Raw genomic sequence first — 22134 nt, forward strand, 5'->3', positions numbered from 1 at the left:
CTTGGTGATGAAAGGGTTAATTTAAAAAAAAAAACCCAGCACAACATGGATAATTATTCAATCCAGAAGCCCAAACTAACATAATCCTCTAATTTTGCACTTTTCTCTATATTATACAAAGTTCAAAATCAAATTTTTGCATGGTTTTCATTGTTTTGTTTGTTTGTTTTTTTGAGAAGGAAACCTTGCCTATTGTCCACTGGACATTAATGCATGGGTTTACAGCTATGCTTCATTTTTATGGCAATAAAATACCTTCTTTTTTTAAATGTCATCTCTTTTTAACATATAGAAGCTAATACTACTCCGAAGTGAATAAGGTATGAAAAGCATGTAATTAAATATGACTCTGATGAAGAGATTTATTACTTTACAAACAACAACACTAGTTTCCTTTTAAAATTCACTTTCCTCAGAAAAAATCTTTAAGCATACATGAGCATTTTGCTCTTGGTTTAATTCATGATTTTCTAAAAAAACAATAACAACAACAAAAACAAAATCCTAAATTGGATATTCAAGAGGCAACATGCATTTTTCATATGTGAGCAAATTCATATAGGTTGCATTTCTTTTCTCTTGATTTTTCCATATTCTTTGTAAAAAGCAGAAATATACTAGAGAAGTTGGTCAATTGTTCGTACTATATTGCACTGTCTAATGCTTCAATGGAAATCGTCAATAAAACATTTGCATTAAAAAGAACAAATTCATTGTGCTTATTTCACAATGGGGCAACTTTCTCTAGGGGAAAACTACTTCTCTGTTATTTCCATGTGTGTGTGTTGCCTATTGCAGGTGGCTACAGAATCGTGGAGACTGTATTCTGCATTTCACACATACAGCAGCGTCACCGACAGAACATTGTATAGACTCAGAGATAGCTTTGGAAATATGGTAAACCCCAGTGAAATGCAAATCACATAATAACCAGATACAGATTTACTGTCTGCTAAATTGAAAAATGTGCTTTTTTTTTGGCCTTTTTCACTTCCAAGATCAAGCAATGTTCTTCCCTCCCATCACAACTCCCCCTTACCACTACTGCATCATTGGAACCTACTTCCTTTAAGCATATGTATAAATTAACTGTATTAGAACAGAATTGAACCAAAAAAAAAAAAAAGAATAGAATTGAAATAAATTGGGATCAGAACTAAAGATTTAGAATAGTTTTTTTTTAATGAGTGTATCCAATAACACTGACAATGCAGTGCATGTTATCACTGAATATATTTGTATTTGTTGGCAAATAATATGTCAACTATATTTATTGGCAAATAATATGTCAACTACATTTTCTTGGTGACATTTTCATATTATTTAATGTGAATATAATAAGCATGAATGGGTGGGGTTGCCAGAATTAAAAACCTCTTTCTTGCTTGTAAAAAAGTTTTTTTTTTTTAAATTTTTGCTTCTAAAAAAATTGTATTTCTTCCATTGCACTGAATCTTTGTTACTATGAAGAAAATCTTAGTGTCCTATGAAGTGGGCAACAGATGTAATCACAGGTATTGAAAAGCACTGAGAAATCAGTCCCTTGATTTCATATTCTTAGCCATCAGTGACATATAACTATATCATTAAAGATGTTCTCTAACTGGTGAAGTCCCTACCCTAGAGTCTAAAGGATCAAAGAAAACATTCTCTTCTGTCTGGTACACTTAGTGGTCCTGCCTCCCTACAGTGGGATAAAAGGAACTTGCTAAACTGTTGCCATTTTGCAACATCTGCTATAATTCCCCTAAATCCAGATTTGTCTGACACAGAGGGTCCTGTTCTTACATCATTGCCATGTGACGATATAACACCAGTCATATCAAGCTTGAGGATTGCAGCTTCAGGCAATGATAATATGAAGAAAACCTTTTTGCCTGGGGCAAAACACTTGTAACAAAGTATTATTCATCCTGGCAATTTAAATCTTCTCTCAAAAAGGTACCCAGAAACATATGCAGTATGCCTTTGTAAAAGGCTTGAGCTGCTCATAGGCAAATGACCTGAAGCAGGAGCACAAAACCCCGATGTCCTGATTAATTACTGCTAAGCAGCTCTGATACACAGAAAGGAGAATGCTTGTACTAATCCCTAACCCCGTCCTACATTCTCAAAATAGCCAAAACACTGCTGACAGTTATGAAAACAAAATTATCCACAGGAAAATGTTAGAGACAATCACACAGCAACTCTAGTTTTAAAACAAGAAGGACACAATACATATTTGTAAACAGATTAAAAGACAGAGCTCTGTTGTCAGTCCAGTGAGTGCTATTGTGAGGAGGGCATTTGCTAGCAACGAGAATAAAACCGAGAGTGGAAAATGCAAAATCCAAACAAATGTATTCTAGACGTTCTCCTTGTTGGTCATTTTGGGAGAAGTAGTAAAAATGCTTAGTTCTTCCATTGAGAAATGGGAAGCCTCAACAGATCAGATTCTTTGGTGTTCAGTCTTAGAGTTCAATCTGCTTCAAGTTTGTCATAAAGGTATCATTGAATATTTTATCAAATAAACATTAGAGGGAGGCCCCTACTGCATCATTAATGTCCCCAAATATTTTAGATTTCAGTATCAATATAATCAAAGAACTACAACATAAGCACCTATTCCTCTAATTCTACTTAAATCTTTATCATTTGAGTAGCCTTTTTTAAAAAAATCCTTCACACTTTTGCTAAGGAGGGAGTAAATGGTTTGAAAGGAAAAAGATTAGAGAAGATTATTTATTTGAGCACCTTTCCTCCAAAGATTACTTATTTCCACCTTACCTCCAATAAAAAAAAATAAAATAAAATAAACCTTGACAAAGCTTCAGCAGTTTGGAATATCAAAATTTTTGCTAAAATGAAACCTATTTTAGCTCTATTCTTTGAATTTGCTATTCACTTTATATCTTTATCAAAATTTAAACGCTTTTTACTGTACTTAAGAGCTAACATTAATCCAAAGTTGGTGTCCAGTTAGAAGAAACCGTCTTGGTGTCAGCCCAAATGGCTGATATATGCCTAAAGCAGTTTCAAGAAATGGGAAAGTTAGAAACATTAGGTTTCTGAAGAATCAAAGGACAATGGTGAATTAATGTAAAGAACTTTACTCATTTGTTAATTACATTATGCTCCTAATATAATTGAGAATGGCTGTATTCTTGCCCTAACTACAATAAGATTGACAAAAATTAGCCAAATCTTATTTTCAACGTAAAGAAAGATTTCAATTTTCGGAGTCCACAGGCACGGAATTATGGGGACACAAAGCCTTTTGCACACTCCTTTAACCCACCATCTTTAGCTAACTGTATATAATGAAGGCATCTCATGCTGTCCAGGTCAAACCCTGACACTATTTACCTGTTTAGTTTCACCAGTCTAGGGAATTTGAATTTCAGAAACCATTCTCCTCTTATTTTCCAAGGTGGAGGGTAGGGGGGTGGGGGGTGGGGGGTGGGGGGGGAAAGGTGATTGAATCTGAATTCCTGTGAGTGGTCTATCAGCCCCATTGGAAGCCCTGCTCTTTATCAGATTATTCTTAATAAAAGGAACTTGATTAACTGTAGTTCCTGGTCTACTTATTAAGAAGGAGGGTCTAACTCTGGAGTCAATTCATCTATGCTGACATAATCCAAACCGTGCAGAGGAGTGCTTGTTTCTAGAATGTACGTGTGCCTTTTAAGGATTACCACTCCTTCCCCACCCCCCACACCTCTAACACAAGCACTTAAAACATAAGCTTTAGATTGATCCTGAGTCAAACAACATAGCAAGAAGCCCAGTTTTCTATTTCTGAAGCCAGGAGATCTGAATTTGCAACATTTCAGAGGTGTTGAGGTGCTTCATTACATACCAAGAATACCACAATTTAGGAAACCTCCTCTTTTGATTCCTTTTTACATTGCTTTCTTGTAGACTGGAAAGTTTTGGAAATCATGAGCCTTTCTGGAGGTTGAACAGATTTTTATCTAAGGACCTGTAATGTTTGGTTAATTTCTTTTGTTCTGATTTTACCTTCACAGGAAATGATGGAAAACCAAACCATCAGTATTTCTCATCACTGCACCAAATTCCCACAACTGGAGAAGTAAAGCCTCTTGCCTACCTCAAGATGATTCACTTCAGAGTGGAGGGAGGCCTGTTACAATGCCATGAGTATTAGGTCCCCTTTTACCAGGAAAGGAATTGGAAGCATGGCAGGGTTTGGGAGAGAATTCTTAGGTTTTCCTTTTCAGAAGTTCCCAAGAATCTAGAGAGACTTTCGGATGTTGAAATGTCATCGGCAATGTTGTGACAGCATAGGATTTTCTACAGTTTAACCTCTTATTTGTATATCTAAATTAAAAACAGTTTTAAGGTCTAGCTTCTAGTGTGTTAAGGGGCCTCGGATTTCTCATCCGTAAAAAGGAGAATAAATTGGGCTAGTAACCTATGATATTTACCTGATAAAGTGAATATTAGGCTCAAATGAGATAATATATACAAAACATTTCGTAAACCGTAAAGTGTTATATAGATCAATTATAGCTGTTGTTGCTACAGCAGCTGCTGCTATTTATCATTTCATTCTCATCTCTTTTGTTGATGTTCAAAAAGAAATAGTCATGGGACAAGTTGCTATTTTGCTATTATTCTTTTGTATTTAATATTTTACAGACTATGGTACATATGGATAAATAACTGCCCTTTGTAGTGAAATAAAAATATTAAGATGTAAGCTCATTCTTTGTAGGCTCGCTGAAACCATGCACAGTAATAGGATGGTGCAAGTCTCCAAGCCATGAAATATTTTCCCCTCAAGTTGTCTCATGGTAAGTAAGGCTGGCTCTACTAAAAACCTTCTAAAAGTGCTGGGCAGTGAGGGAGAGTAAGGGTGGGGAGAGGAGAAGAGGTCATGGAAAAACAGACACTTAAAACAAAGTACTGTAGCATTTTGATAAGTAGCAGTAGTTTGCATTTAGCTTTTTGAGGTAAAGGGGGAAAAAACTAATTTCCCATTTGCTACTAGAATACATGTTTTCTGGCTGGACTGATAGACATGCATCCTGCTTTTGGGTGTAGGACAGAAGAGATGGCAGAGAGAAAGCCCTCTATGGTCCACTCAGGGTTGGGCAGCCACCATTTCATTTTGCTAAAACTCCTTGAATCTGTTAACACTTTTTTTCCCTTGAATTCTTTCCTAGTGGATGTGAGGCAAAAGAGGGGATAAAGGCTACTGTCAAATTGATTAAGTGAAAGCTCATTAGAGAAAGTAACAAGAGGTAAAATCTGCATATGCATTGCAGAAATGTGTCTGATCTTGGGAAGTTGTGAAAAGACAAAAAGAGCTGAAAAGTTCCCTAGCTTTAAGTAGTTGAGAGAGAACTGGGGGAGGGGAAATGCTTTGCCGCAGTTAACTACCCTTTCTTTTAAATACACGTTGCAGCAGTGGCTGTTAGCACCACTTGAGCAAAAACTGGAAGCTAGTTTTCCAGTTTGTGACTTGGCTATCAAAATTCTTTCTTGCCGGATCCTAGAGTTGATATTTCTCCCTCACCCTTTTAATGTGGGCTTTCATTCCAGTTCCCTCCTCCCCCTTCTCATCCTCCCACTTCCAACCATGAGAACATATAAAACTAGGGGGCTTAGGAATTCTGTATGTGCCACTTAAAAACGACGTCACTGGTGAGTTAAAGGTTCAGTTCTGTAAAATTTAGAACAGATTTCCTCTACTCTTGGCTTTTAAAATTTGATTATTAAGCGAACTAGTTTTGAAAAAAAAAATCTACCCAATAAGTGATCTTTCGGCCTATATTTCTAAGTACAGAATTAGGGGACACTATGTAACAGCAATGCTTTGGGATCAGACTCATTGATTTGGCTTTTAAGACCCAACCCAGAATGTCATAGCTGGAGTCTCAAAGAACATTTAGCTAAGTTCTACTGGAAAAAAGCACAGAGTAACTTGATCAGCCTCATAGTTGGTTAGTAGCAAAGTTGGAATTGAATTAATTCCCATTAATTCCCATTTCAGTCCTCTTTTCGTATAACTATTTGGTTTCTCATTCTTAATTTCTTGACTTTCTTCTTGCAACATGGTAAAAACAAACAATGAAAAAACAGCCCCCCAAATCTTCTGCCAAAGTCCTATTCTAGCATTTCACTGCAGTGTGGAGATAATCCTGGGTTCTCAAAAGCTATGTCTGTGGAGCATCAGCTCCAAGAAATCTTACCAAGCTGAAGAGACTTGAGATTACTGATCTAGTGATGGGCTTTTGTCCATCTAAAGACCAGCCTGGTTAAGTTCAGAAAGGTTTAATGATGGTTTGGCAGGAAAGTGATTTTAGGGGAAAAAACAAATTAAGTCCATTAACTAAATCATAGAGGAGTTGCTTTATATATAGGTGGAAGGAGCTCCATCAAGACAAAACTGAAGATCCTTGAGGTATTAAAATAAAATGGTGATGATGGTGATGTATTTGATTGTGTTGTGATGTTAATGGAATGGGTACTCTCTTCACTGATCTGGATCTCAATCCCTTCATATCTTCTCCATGTTGGTGAGATTCTTGGTTATGCCTTCTTATAAGTGATGGTAAAGATGATGAAATGACCTATCTCATAAATATTAGAAGAATGAATTTCCCGATTTCCTTGTCACTATGTTTCTAAGAAACTTGTACCTAAATATGTTTTGAACTGTTCTACTAAGCAACTAATTCTGATCACAACTTGAGAAAATAGCCGTGTTGGCAACCTCTAGCAGCGTCTCATAGCAGTCAATCAAAAGAACAACTCTAGAAAAGCTTTTATGTTTGGTTGTCAATGTGAATTTAAAAAAAAAAACACTTCACAAATTATGTCAAATCTGAAGAAGTTATCAATAATGATGGTGTCGTGCCTGTGACTGATTTTTGACTCTTCTCTTAAAAAAATCCCCCAAGAACCCAACCAGAAAATACCTTATTAAATAACATGACAGTTTTGACATTAATCCACAGAAGGAAGACACTTCAGGGTTTAGGTTGAAAAGGTGAGGTTGACACTTCCCCTGATACCCAAATGCCTCAACTGACCTGAATCCTTAATAATAAAATACAATAAAGCAAAAGTTGAAAATAGGGAAAGAAATGTTTGATACATTAGCTTTTAAAAAGAAAACCTGATTGAGGTGTGGACAGGTCTGCCTTAAATACTAAAAGCAGAATAATAATCTAGTCTTCAGAGTGTCTGCAAATTTCCAGAAGACTATTCTTCCTACATACCAGGTTGTCTAGGCTTATTCATCCCATCATGTGCTTGGTAGATGCTTGCAAACACAAATTTAAGACTTAAATGCTCAGCCTTTCATTAGATTTTGAAAACTACCCATTTAGATATTCTTACTACCTTCTTTTGTCAAACTTTAACATTTTCAATTACATTAAGCTGAAATGTGGACGGTTAAATTCCTGTACTTGTAATGACATTTATTGAGCTAATTCTGGTGAGAAATGTTCAACCACTGGCATTTCAAAATCATAATTTAAATCCAAGCATACCTCCAAAGAACACTGACATTGTTTAATTAAAAGGAAGGTGCACATTAATAAGAAGCGATATCACTTTGTTATTTATATATAATTTCTTTATTTTGTTAAAAAAAAAAACCAGGAACAGGGACTGGTGAGCCTTATAATAGCCCTCCCTGGTGAAGAAATAAGTATAGGAGAGAATAAAAGCACAGTAAGACACATAATGTTAGTAAAACACTCTTTAATACTACACAAGCTGTAGAAAATGCTCCTTTGCATTTGGTCTGCAACATTGCTAACTGCAAGCCATTGAGTAAAAAGTGCACTTTTTAAACTAATTCCTTGGTCAGAAGATAGAGCCACATCTAGAAGCCTACCTCATTAATATGCTATAATGGTCAAATGGGAGATTAATAGCAAAGTCACCTGCTACAGCTACAAGGAACCTGTTGATTAACAATAAGCCTCCAAAAATAAGATACCAGATTGCAAAGCAAAATCAAGTCCAAGGGCAACAAGTGCTTCTGTAATTTATTCCTTCTTTATACGAGGGCATAAAGCTTCCTTTATAACCGTGTTTTCTAGGCCCTGCTGTGAACTGTAGGTGTGAGCTTTTCAGTTGATTTATTAATTTTAGTTTCAATCAACGTGTCACCTGCAGAAACAAAAATGTAGACCTCACCACAGAAAATGCAGTTCAGAAAAAAAAAGAGGAAAAAAAAAACCAAGGGGGGAAAAAACCCAACAAGGCTTTAATTCAAGAAATTCTGCCAGCATTTTTTTTTTAATGAACACTGTATGGCCTATTCTCTGAGAGGCTAAAATAATTCACAGCAACCTAATTAAAAAACATCAAAATTAAACATTTTTGTCATACTTCAAAAGTCAGACCTAGACCCAGGAAATAGTAACATGGAGGCTGCCAAAACAATCAGGTCCTCTTGTCAGTAGGGGTACATTCTCCCCAATGAATTGAGTGAACAAGTCCCCTGGGCAAAATGTGCAAAAAATTCTCAATTAGTTGTCTTTATTTAGTGAGCACTATGGGGTCCTCGACTGCACTATAGAATTATGGCAAGAAAGCTGGGCCCTTCACTGGCTTATTAGCATTCTCACAGGGTTGGAGTGCTGCTGATAGTAGACTGTTGCCTCCAAGAGCTGTTGGTGGGACCCCTACACTCCTAATGCTTTGTCCTTTTGTCCTTCCAAGCCAGCAGGAAGTACTGCCCCATGTTCAGGGCATTCTGGGATACCTTCATTCCATTCACAGTTTGCATAACCGACAGGGCAAATGTCTTTGTTATTGACTATGACCATCATGGTAGCAAGTTTAAATGAAAAGCAAAAGCAACGCGTATTTGCCAATTGCAAATTCATGTTTAGGAAGTATTCTCCCCTTCCAAATGAATATCATGTCCTTGGCTCATCTTCATCCACCTAACAACATAATGTAGGGTTACAAGCTTGCTAAATTCTTTACAGCATTGGGTGACCACATTAGGCAAAATAACAAACAGGAATTAATATGTTATTCTTATGTAACTTTAGCTTCACTTACATTTTGAAAATTATCTCCTAATCCTTTACCCCACTGTCTCCATCTAACCCCCAGAAAAAAGAAGGAAAAAAAAAAGAAAAGAAATCAGATTGATAGCAAGTATTAGAAATGCCTTTTCTAAAGAAGAGGATATTTGCTGCTTTAGGGAAAACACTATCATTGACTAAATTAACAAGTTGTCTTATCAACTGCCATAAGCCTTGGAGTCTAATTAATTTAGTACTGATCAATAGCCTTGAATGAGCCATTGATTTCTGCTGTATTTCAGGGCTGCGGCTGAAATCACTTTCTTTGAGACACACACACGCACATACACACACACACAAACACAGGAATCACTAGTTATGAACATTTATAAAGATTTCATTTTACTCATTCCCTATGTGTAGAGCTTTTTATGGATTAACTTTAAATTAAAAAAAAATGGCATGTCATTTCCTTTGGTTATAGGACAGGTGCCACTGGGCAAGCTTACATACAGTTCCTGTCAGAGTTTTATTGTTACAGAAAATATCTTTTGCATGGAGGAAAATTCAAGGATTTAACCAGTTAGAGGGTATTAAACATCTGTTAAATGGTACAACTATTTGTAAAGTGTTAAAAGAGTTTTATGGTCAATGTAAGATGTTAATTATTAGGATGCTTAGTAGTAATAACAATAAGTAATATGTGACCTGATGGTTAGAAGTATGCATCAGAAACTTACCATCCAATCCATGGATAAACAAAGGACAAATGCCTGTGCTATAAATGCAGATCTCAAAATATGCTAGTGAACTGAGATCCTAACTGTCCTGGAATAGATCCCTAATCACAGACTGAATTGTAGCCCACTGTCTTGCAGACACAGTATTGATCTATGAAAACTTAAGAACAACATTTTTATTGGGTGTCAGTCATCAAACTCATCATCTCCATGCTGTATGGAATGAAAAACTTTCAAAATATATAGAGATCTAGGAGAGGAGATCATAAACATGCGGGAACAAGATGTATGGTATACCCGGAGTTCTGTCTGTTAACATAGTTGTACCAAGGATGCTTGCAAGTGAACCCACATCGGATAAGCTTCCAGCCTAAATACTTTTATTCAACTGTAAAAAGCTGTTACTTTATCCACCTGTGTAGCAGTCCATAAAATATTAAATATAAAAGAATAATGCTATGATAACAATCTGTCCCAGGACCTATAGAAACAGAAGAGAAGCAGCAGCAGCAGCAGCAGCAGCAGAATTGGGAGGCAGCCTGGAGTATTAGATAGCGAGCTGGCCTTGGGCTTAGGAAGCTCTGAATTCAAGTTCTGCCTTGGACCTATCCTAGCTTTTGACCCTGGTCCCTTAACCTTTCAGTGCCTCTATTCAATTCTTTAAGATTATGAATTGCAAAGCAGGTGCAGAGCAGCATCACTAGAGGAAGATCATCAAAGAGAACTCTGTATATAGGTCTGGTTGTTGATAATGACAGCAGTAACAGCAGTGCTTTTTGGCCAGGGACAGAAGCAGGCAACGAGCTGATAAGAAGTTCACATTGGGTAAAAAAAAAAAAAAACTACCTGAGATATGTTTACATGTGGGGATAGGGGGAGAAAGTTATCACCTCTAACTAAAATATCAGTGACAATAGTCTTGGGACAGCATAAATTTAAATGTAAGTATTTTGTTTTTTCTTTTGTGATAACTGACTCTATATTCTGTGCCTCTTTGGAGTGGAACTTGCTGGAGTTTGGAGTTGAACTAATGCCTTGTCAAAATAAACTTTTCATGCCCGGATTTTCCTTCAGCTTCAGCCCAGTTTTTACCGCATTTGAATGTGCAAGCTAACTCCTTCACCAACCTCCCGATGCTCATGTATCATGCTTCTCCAGAGCCTGGGCCAGAACAATTTTCTCCATTCCTGCAGCATTTGGAGGTGATGGTAGGAGAAAGCGAGGGGGCGGGGAAGGGAATGTGGAGAGAAGGAAAGGCCAAACTTTCAAAATACTTTCATTCAAATCACCTTTCATTTCAAGCACACTGGGAGGAAGTGTGCTGAGGACAATCATTCTGGAGCAGTTTTCACCTTGTTGTCTGCTGCAGAAATAAAAAGTCATGAGATTTTTAAAGTCCTGATTCACTTCTTTCCCAGGGTTTATGAAACTACCTGAAATGATCAAAACACATGACAACCCGTTAATTTTAAATGTTTTTTTCTCAAATACAATCCAGTCATTTAATTTCCAATATGAGAGAGAGAGAGAGAGAGAGAGAGAGAGAGAGAGAGAGAGAGAGAGAGAGAGAGAGAGAGAGAGAGAGTGGCCCCACCAGAGGCTCACTTTTAATCTGTTTGGGGGCCTCCATGAGTTTCCATAGCACTTTACAAAAAGATCTTTATTGAGGAAAAGATTGGACAAACTTTCCCTATATGCGTGGGCCTAGTCATTAATTGCCCCTATCTTCTTTACTGAAGCCTTATTCCTATGTAAATACCCTTGCATAATGTTACAGGCTATTGTTAGGCCAGCGCCAGTCAGTGGCCACTTATATGCATTTTTATTTCAATCGGGCCCGCACAGAGAATGAAAAGATGTCTGGACTTAAGCTGTTTACCGACTGGGCCGAAGTTACAGAGCAGCCAAACTGAAGAAAGCGCCCAAGCGACTGCAGGAACACGCTTTGAAAATGCGAGCGGCCATTTTCAGTTGCGTTATTAACCCACCCTGAAACTCTTCTAATCTGTGCCTTCTTTAAAGAACAAATGTGCTGAATCAAACATGAATGAACTAGAACTATTAAGAGAGAAATCCTCTAAAGGACTATTGAGCCTAACATAGGTTTGTAATCATTTTGTGTCAGTTGCCTGCTACCAACATTATCCATGATGGCAATGCTTGTCCGTTGTTGTAAATTGTCTTGTAATTAAACAATAGTGCCATATAGGGTTGGTTGTTTTTTTTTTAAATGAACAAACCAGAGCGTGTGGGAGATGAGATGCGGAAGAATTTAGGCAGCTTTGACACGATGACTTTATGTTGATATGTCCCCTGAAATTAAAAATCTTTCACTACAAGTTGGAAGAATATTTTACAATCCAAGTCCCAATTTTTAGCCTAATTGTTGCCCTCCCTTCCTTAAACGAAATCTTCCTGTCTCTACTTTGTACTTGTAAAAAGCCTTTAGGCTAAGACGTCATGAAAAGAAAGGAGGAAAAGTCTAAGACTGATGGGATCCCATTTTCTTTCTTGGTAAGAACCTTACAAATGTGCTGTAGGCACTATCTTTGTCCTGATTTAATGGCACCACAATCTAAATAGTGTAGAATTAGCCTTAAGAAACTCTTGACAATTTGCATGCATATTAGAATCCAATGAGTGCTTAATAAGTGCATATATATGACAGAGGAAACATCTCATTGCATAGTTAAAGCTACAGGAAAAAAGACACACTGAGGAAGGCAAAGTCTCAAGTTAATTAGCATTACAATGCAATCAACTACAGCAGTAATAGCTGAAAACCTTTTCTATTACAGCTGCTGGGCTCAACCTTGCCTCTGCAGGTCAGCTCCCGTACTGATAACCTTTCCAGCAGACAAATACATGTAAAATTGGCTCATCTAATTAAAAGCTCAGGGAGGTGTAGAAAAATACCAGCACATTGAATCTGGGCAAATGGGGGCTTCCCTCCGGTTGATGAAGCTACAATGTGTGGCTGTTGTTTGTTCTGGAAGGAAACTGAGTCACTTAACATTTCAATAGGTTAATCAATTGACAATTAAATGGAGAAATTGGTTAACTCGGGAAAACAATTAACATGACACTCGATTAAGTACACTTTCTAATTGCAACAGCTGTGAGTGAAAATTAAAGCCAGGCTAAAGTACCTAACCACCGTGGCACTGTTTCTCTCTCTCTCTCCCACCCCCCCCACCCCCAATTTGGTAAAATGGAATTAGTTGAAAACTCTAGTTTTTCTTTTTACATTTTAGACAGTAAGAATTCACTCATCAACAGGGTTTTGAGCAGAGGGTGGCTATGCACATTTCTCCTGTTATTTAATTTGTAATTATTGCGATTGTAAAAGCAATAATTATTAAATTAGGGGGTGGTGAACCAAATAGAAAATATTTGCCCTTTATCCATCTTAGGGACAGAATTATGTCCTTTTTTTCCCCCAGAACTATGTTACAAGTTCTCTTTTGCACATGCACACACACTCATACACATCCTTATTGACAACTAATTTAAAATATAGCTTGAAGTATGAATTTGTAAAATCATCCCCATTAATTTTACTGACTCATTCTGTGCCCTCCAGCTATGTCCCGATAGAATACTGGTCTTGGAATGAGGAGAATTGGCTAGGATCTTCCTTGAGGTACTTAATTAGCTGCGTGATCCTGGGCAAATCATTTAACCCCTCTGAGCCTCAGTCTTTTTATCTGTAGTAGAATGAGGATAGTAATAGTACCTGTCTTACAGGATTGTTATGAGAATAAAATGAAATAATGTCATATAAAATGTTTAACAAACTTTATAGAAAAACATAAATGTGGATTCATTATTATTTATTTTCACTCCTTTGAAAATAGGAGCAATGTTAATTTTGGATTAAAAAAAATTTCCTATGCATGTTGGTTTCTGTGAAGCCAGGAAACAGAACTGAAATTATATTAGCATTGATGATCTATTTAAGATACGAGAGGCTTACTACATGCCTAATGTCAAGAATATCTTGTATTTCTGAAGCACAGCTGACTTCATAACCAATGGTTTATATTTTATGAGACTTTACAATCTATGCTAAGGAACCCCAAACTTATTCTGTCAGGTGTTATCAATTGTCAAGGGACAAGTAGGGACTCAAATATGACTTTATCACTTCAGACTTGACTTTGGAAATTCTCAAAAATTTCAAATGTGGCAGGCTTAGTGTGCAAAAAAACCTAAGAAATTTAAAGTGAAGAAACACTATATAGAACCACAGTATCTCCTAGCACACACACACACACACACACACACACACACACACACACATATATATATATATATATATCCCTTCCCCATTTAAGCTAACAAACTTTTACCCAGTAAGCACTCAATTCGATTCAGTTCAATTCAAATCAACGCACATTAAATGTGTGTAATTGCAAGGAACTAGGCATTCAACGATGAGAAACAACACATTCTCTATCTTTTTTTAATTTTTGGTGAGGCAATCGGGATTAAGTGACTTGCCCAGGGTCACGCAGCTAGTAAGTGTTATGTGTCTGAGGTCTGATATGAACTCGGGTCCTCCTGACTCCAAAGCCGGAGCTCTATCCACTGTGTCACCTAACTGCCCCTACATTCTATACTCTTAAGGAGTTTCTAATCTAATAGACCTCAAGGTAGCTCTAGAGCTGTGTATAGATTTGGAGGGTCTATGAACTTGAACAGGGAAAACAATTACATCTTTGTTTTTATTAACCTCCAACTGAAATCCAATATTTCCTTTAATTATGAATTCAACATAAAAAATATTCTAAGAAGTACATAGGTTTCACTTGCCTGCCAGAGGGGTCCATGACACAATAAAGTTAAGAGCCCCTACTTTAGAGAATATACTTATAATAGTTTTACAAATTGTCAAGTCCTAGGTAAGCATATTTTAAATTGATTAACATAGAAAGACAATACAGGTCCATTTCTTCACTCTGGATCTTCTATGACATAGATCTTGTGATATTCCTTTTAATGGTAGGACCTCACATTGATCTCATTCCTAAATAGAATAAATAGATCATCAATATTAGTATATCAGTTATGCTTCCTAGCTTTGTGGAAGCTAACAACTGTAAAAATGTCCAAATAATAGTTGTGCACAAAGCAGCAGCATCTGGGATAAAGTTTTTTCTCTAAGTCCTCAAGAAAATTTAGACAGAGATGACTGAGACAAGCCTTCAGGTCTTGCTCAATTCAGCAAGTCTCGCTCTTTTTGAATCTGTAGTGATCAATGAAAAAGCTAGGAAATGTTGATGGTTAATGTCCTCCAACAATCTGTTTCAGTAAATTGTTAGCATGGGCACCAAGGTTTCTATTCCCAAATTCCATATAAACTTAACCAAGGTAGTTGTTGTCAGAAATTTAGCAGCCTTTGTATTGCAATTAATAAATATAGAGCTGTGAGGGTTGTAGCAGAAATTTAGTCTGGAACTAGCAACATTTAGAGAAATTTTTAAGAGGAGTATACTATAATAAAGTTCTTCCCCTAAAACAGTCCTTCCAAATCCACCCTTCTACTGATCCCCCTTAGTGCTGATGCTTTCCTTCTGTTAATTATCTCCAATTTATCCTATATCCAGTCTTGTTTGTATATAACTGTTTGCATTTTGTCTCTCCCATTAGACTGTGAACTCCTTGAGAGGAGGGACTGTCTTTTGCCTTTCTTTGTATCTCCTCTGCACTAAGTGCCTGATGCTTAGTAGGCATTTAATAAATGTTTATTACACACTGACAAAATAATATGGATTTTTAAAAAATTATTGATTTTTTTGGTCTTTACCAACATAGTAATTTCCTACCCATCTTCACACTCAAGTCCTCCCTCAAGACAAAGAAAAACAAATAAATGAAAATGTCCAATATAGAGACTGTGTCAATTTACATAATCCTTTATAGTATCCCACAGTCCTTTGTAGTATCCCATCTGTTTTCCCTGCTTTCCATGAACTATATCTCTTTTCCAGGACTTTCCCTGGCTTTTCATTACTCAGAACTCAGCCTTCTTTTAGTGATCTTTTTATTTATATTGTTATGGCAAAAACATATATTATTCTCTTGGTTTTGCTTATTTCAACTCATATCAGTTCATGTAAATCTTCCTATCTTTCGCTGAATTCCTCATATGTATCATTTCTTGCTTCACAATATCCTATTCCACCCATATAGCACATTTTAAAAATTCCTTAAATAATGCCTGCCACTTTATTTCCAGTTCTTTGCTATGACAAAAACTGGTATTATGCCTATTTTGGTATTTATCGGAACTGTTTCTTTCTTTTTTTAAATCTTCCTTGGAGATATATACCCAGTAATGAGATTGTTGGAAGAATGAGTATGAACAGCAATTATTTTTATTGCATAGTTCAAAACTGAGATCCAGAGTGGTTGAACCACTTCACAGACGTTCCAGAAACCTCTAGCCAATACTTTTCTATCTCTTTTGTCTTTGTCAATTTGGATGGTATGAGGTGAAACCTTAGCTCTCTTTAAATTTGCATCCCTGAACCTGTAAGCAGAACCTAATTGTTAGTTTGCATGTGTAAGCTAATCTGCAGATGTTATGGAACATTGCCTTAGTTTTGCAGAATCTGGTAGCAAGAGCTCTATGCTTTGGACAGCACCTCCCCACATATACAATTAGCTTCGAAATCTTGATCAACGTTTCTCAGTATGTCTCCTTTCCACTCACACCACCACTATCCTACTTCTGGCCTCACCACCTCTCACTTGGACTACTGCAATGATCTTCTTGTTGGACTCCCTGCCTCCAGTCTCCCCCTATTCTGATTTATCCTCCCAATGGCTGCCAGAGTGATTTTCCTAAAGCACAGGCTTGACCAGTCACTCTATGTTAGTCAACAAGTCTTAATGGCTCCCTATTACCTCTGGGATAAATTCCTCTGTTTGACTTGTAAAGCTCGTCACAATCTGGCCCTTTCCATCTTCCTAGTTTTTTAAAACATTATTCCTTTCCATTCACTCTACTTGTTGTTCAGTCATTTTTCAGTCATATCTAGCTCTTCGTAACCCCATTTAGAGTTTTCTTGGCAAAGATCCTGGAGCTGTTTGCCATTTCCTTCTCCAGCTCATTTTACAGACGAGAAAACTGAGGCAAACAGGGTTAAGTGACTTGCCCAGGGTCACACACCTAATAAATGTCTGAGGCCAGATTTGAACTCAGGGAGACAAACCTTCCAGACTCCAAGCCTGGCACTCTATCCACTGCACCACCTAGTTACCCCATTCACTCTACAGTAGAGTCATTTTGGCATACCTGCTTCTCCTGAGACAGCATACTCCATCTACCATCTCTCTGTCTTTGTACTGGCTATTTTCCACGCCTGGAATGCTCTCCTTTCCTATCTGTGACATCCTTTAAAAACCGGATCAAACAGGACCTTCTCTAGGAGGCCTTTGCCAATCCCCACACCTACTTGTGCCTTCTCCTCCAAGGCTACTTTTCTTCCACTCTGTTTTTATTGTTATTGTTTTTTTCTTTTGGTATGTACTAATTTACGTATGTTGTCTTCCCCATGAGAATGTTAAGTTCTTTGAAAGCAGAGGCTGTTTAGGCTTTCTCATTTGAATAATGCCTGGCACATAGTAGGTTTATCCAAGTTGCTCTTTTAAATTTGGCTAGATTTGGTGACAATTTCATTGATTAATCAATCAATCAGCCAGTCAATCATTCAATATCTATTAAGCACCTACTCTTAAGCTCTTAAACCAGGGATAGAAAAAGGTACAAAAGGTCCCTGCCCTCAAGGAGTTTACAATCCAATGGAAGAGACAACAAGGAAACAAATATATACAAAGCAAGCTGTATATCTTACTTATAAATAAGATAAACAGGAAAGCTTCTTGTAGTATGTGGGATTTTAATTGGGATTTAAAAGAAGCCAGGGATGTCAGAGCAAAGGGATGGTATTCTAGGCATGGGGGACAGCCAGAGAAAATATCTGGAGCTGAGAGAATGGAGTGTATTGTTCATGGGAAAGTCTGGTGGTCAGTATCACTAAACTGGAGGGTACAGGTAGGTGTACATGTATGATGTGAGAAGGGCATTTTCTTGGGTTATCATAAACACCATTTTTTTCAGCTAAGGAATACTTTTGGAGGGCTTTATTGTGAACCCCACATTCAGAGATATCCTGCATTTTTCCATCTAAGAGATCTGTAAGAGGACAGTTCTGCAACAACAACAGTAATTCCCTTATTACGCAGTTGGTCGTTCGTGAAACAAATCTCCGAATCAGTGGCGATGATGAGAAGCACACCTTTGATAATTCTAAGAGTACATTAAATTTCCTTGCCTTCAGTGAAATGGGGTTGGTTAGGGGTCTTACTGTCATGCATCGATGGCTTAGTCTCACTGATAGTCAAGAATACCGCACGCTTCTTTTCAGAGCATATCTTGTCTGCTTCAAGACGGAAGCATACTCTATCTATGCACGAATATCAGCTAGCTAGCTAGCTGACATCAGGCTCTTTTCTGTGCCTCAGAGCAGCCATTTATAAGCCCAGATATACTTAGGTTACTTAGGTTAGAAGGGTGTTCATTTGTTTACTTAGGAGTGATCCCCTCTTCGTTGCTAGAATCTGTGCGGTGTTGAGCATCAGGAATATGCAAAGGTTGAGAAGATATTCGACATCACTCCATTAACCTAATTCAACAAATATTTACTACGCACTCACTATGTGCTTAAAGTGGAATGCGAGACACACGCCAACACACATACACACACACGTTTCTGTCATCAAGAATCTTACACTCTCCTAGAACATCATTGCAGAAACTGCCCTGGAAATCATTGCAACATCAATTATGACAACTTAAAACCTGTCAATACTAAAAACATTCTGTCTGAATCAGAATTGGAGGCAATCCAAAGAAAAATGAAAGGTTGTATAGTGGGAATGTTAGCTGGCTTTCCCATTTCACCAAATGCTGTTTTCAAATAAAAAGTGGCATAAAATAATCAAGGATATATATGGTGAGAAAAGTAGAAAAGGCTAAGGCTGATTGTGTAGCAAGAATGTGGATACCAACAGAGGCACCCCCAATGACACACTGGTTACAGATATCTACAATATATTAAAAGAAGCAGTGGCAGCTTGGTGGCCCAGTGGAGAGAGCACCAGTCCTGGAGTCAGGAGGACCTGAGTTCAAATATGGCCTCAGACACTTGACACTTACTAGCTGTGTGACCCTGGGCAAATCACTTAACCCTGATTGCCTTGCCAAAAAAAAAAAAAGAATTTAAAATAAGCAGAGAAGACCTCCGGCACAATAGGAAGAGCCATTATGGAGGATGAACAGATGGACATCTACCAGAATAGCCCTGGGTGAGTGTGCCTTGTGAAGAAGGTACATCTTTAGATGTGATCACAGATCTTTGAAGTATTGCAGCTCAAAATCTCATACATCTGCAAAAGTTATCAGTTGCTTTGATTTTTTTCATGTCTTTTGTGTTCTCTATAAAGTTCAGCACTGATTCATCATGAGCAAGTCATGCTAGATTAACTTTAGTTGCTTTTAAAATATATATCTTATTCAGCTGCTAATTACTTTGATAACTATAATTATTAATAATAATTATAATTAGCATTTATGTAACACTTCAACATTTGCAGAGCACTTTATAAACATCTCTGCTACATCATGGGGATTGTCATGAAAATAGTAGAATTGAATTTTTTTTTTCATCTTGCTCAAAAAGATATTTTGAGAGACTTGGTCAAATGCCTTTATAAAACAATTCAATTCTACTCTCAGAACTGGCTGAATGATGAACACAAAGAGTACGGATTAATGAATCCATGTTAACCTGGAGTATTTCAGAGCTTTGTATTTTCCCCAATTCTGTTCAACTTTTATATTAATACATCATTTATGACATAGCATATATATCAAATGAGTGGGTTTTGTTAAGTTTACAGGTATAATTCATAGGATGAAAATTGAGATAAAAAAGATCTTAATAGGCTGTTACTGTGGGCTGAAGGTAATAAGATAACGTTTAATAGAAATAAATGCAAGGTCCTTCACTTGTGTCTAAAAATAATCAGTTGCTGGAACGCAGAATATTCAGAAAGTTAGATGCTACAGTGGAGAGAGGGGTGGACCTAGAGTCAGGAAAACCCTCCAAAATTTTACTGGCTGTATGACTCTGGCCAAGACACTTAACTTTTGTCTGCCTCCATTGCTTCATCTGTAAAATGCAGATAATATTAATATCTACCTCACAGGGTTGTTGAGAAGATCAAATGAGATGATATTTGTAAAGTTCTTTGCAAATGTTAAAGTGCTCTACAAATGCCAGCTATCATCATCATCATCATCATCATCATTATTGTCATCAGTTTGTATGAAAAATACTGATGGATTTAGCATACTTGCTCAATATGTCAACATGAGAAAACAGCCCAAAATGTTGGGGAGATCTTGTTGTTGTTTCATCACGTCTCACTCTTCATGACCCCCATTTGGGGTTTTCTTGGCAAAGATACTGGAGTGGTTTGCCATTTCCTTCTCCAGCTCATTTTACAGATGAAGAAACGGGGGCAAACAAGGTTAAGTGACTTGCCTAGGGTCATACTGCTAGGAAGTATCTGAGGCTGGATTTGAACACATGAAGATGAGCCTTCCTGATTCCAAGCCCAGTGATCTATCCACTGCCCCACTTAGTTATCCTTGGGAGAGATTAGGCTGCATCAATTAAAAATATTGTGTGAAGAACAAGAAAAGTGATACTGTTGTATTTGCTTTTGTCAGATTGCATATAGAATGTCATGTCCAGTTGTGTACATCCTATTTTAGGAAGAATATTGATGGATAAGATAGATCACATTCAGAGGAGGATGAATAGTATGATGAGGGAGCATAATACTAGTAATAGTTTGCCATCCCCTGCTGTACAGCAATATCCTTAATGAATATATTGATGCAAAAATATTGAGTAAAATATTACCAAAGATGTTATAGAAACTTATTGAAAAAAAATGATACACAATGACCAGGTTGAATTTATAGGAATGAAGGTTTTATTCAACATTACTAAAATTATAAACACAATATATCATATTAATACCAAAAATAGTAAAAATTATATGATTATATTAGTCAATAAAAAAGTTTTTGATGAAATACAACTATTTCTGTTAAAAACATAAAAAACTCTAGAATTAATACCCCTTTTCACAGTATGTTAAATAGTAGCTACCTAATGCCAACAGGCAGCATTATATGTAATAGAGAAATGTTAGAGACTCTTCCAGTATGATCAGTGATAAAACAAAGTTGCTCATTATCACCGTGATTATGTGGCGATGCCCATTATCACTACTATTATGTAGTTCACTATTTGAAATGAGAGCTATTACAATAAAACAAGATTATGAAATTGAGGCAATAGCCATTAGAAAAGAGAGAACAAAATTTTTCCTTTGCTAGATGATATGATGGTCTACTGGAAGAATCCTAATCAATACAATTCAGCAAACATTCATTAAGCCCTTACTATATATTACTCTGTGTTAAGCACTGGGAATACAAACACTGGTAAAAAGAAAGGCAGTCCTTGCCCTCAAGGAGTTTACATTCTAATGAGGAAAGAAAACGCCTAAAAGGAAGCTGAAAAGTCTGGGGTTGGGGGGAGGGAAAAGTGCCCAAGTGAGGTCTTGGTAATGAAAGAAATCCAGACAGTGACGAGGGGAGCTCAGAGGAGAATGGAGTGAAAGTGGCTGGCCTGGGCACTTTCTTTAAGTGGAGTTTCTCACAGGAACTGATTAATCAGAGGAAGTGGCCATGGAGAGAGGATCTTTCAGGCTAGGTATGCTTCTGGGAGGAATAATCTTCCAAAATGAGAAAGCTCCTAGACATAGTAGAGAATGAAATCTTGAGAGCCAGAAGGCTTAGAGAGGAATGGAAAAGTGAAGCCTAGAGATTCAACTAAAAATAATTAAATTGGAACTTTAAACAAAGTTGCAGGATAAAAATAAACCCATATAACTCATCAGCCTTTCTGCATATTACAAATAAAATCTAACAGGAAGAGATAGAAAGACAAATTCCAAGCAAAATGTGGGTAGGATGTATACAATATTTGAGCCACTACCTACTAAGAAATAAGTCAAATTAAGTCAATTAGTCTTTATTAAGAGACCTTTATGTGTCAGGCACTGGGCTAAACACAGAGGATACAAAGAAAGCAAAAATAGTCTCTGTCCTCAAGGGCTCACAATCTAATGGGGGGGGCAGGTGTGCAAACAACTACATGCAAACAAGATTAACATATGTGTGTGTATATATATGTATATGTATATGCATACATACATACACACACAGATAGGAGATAAGA

The sequence above is a fragment of the Phascolarctos cinereus genome, unplaced genomic scaffold (genome assembly GCF_003287225.1).
Source record: "Phascolarctos cinereus isolate Bilbo 61053 unplaced genomic scaffold, phaCin_HiC Scaffold_3;HRSCAF=262, whole genome shotgun sequence".
NCBI lineage: Eukaryota > Metazoa > Chordata > Mammalia > Diprotodontia > Phascolarctidae > Phascolarctos > Phascolarctos cinereus.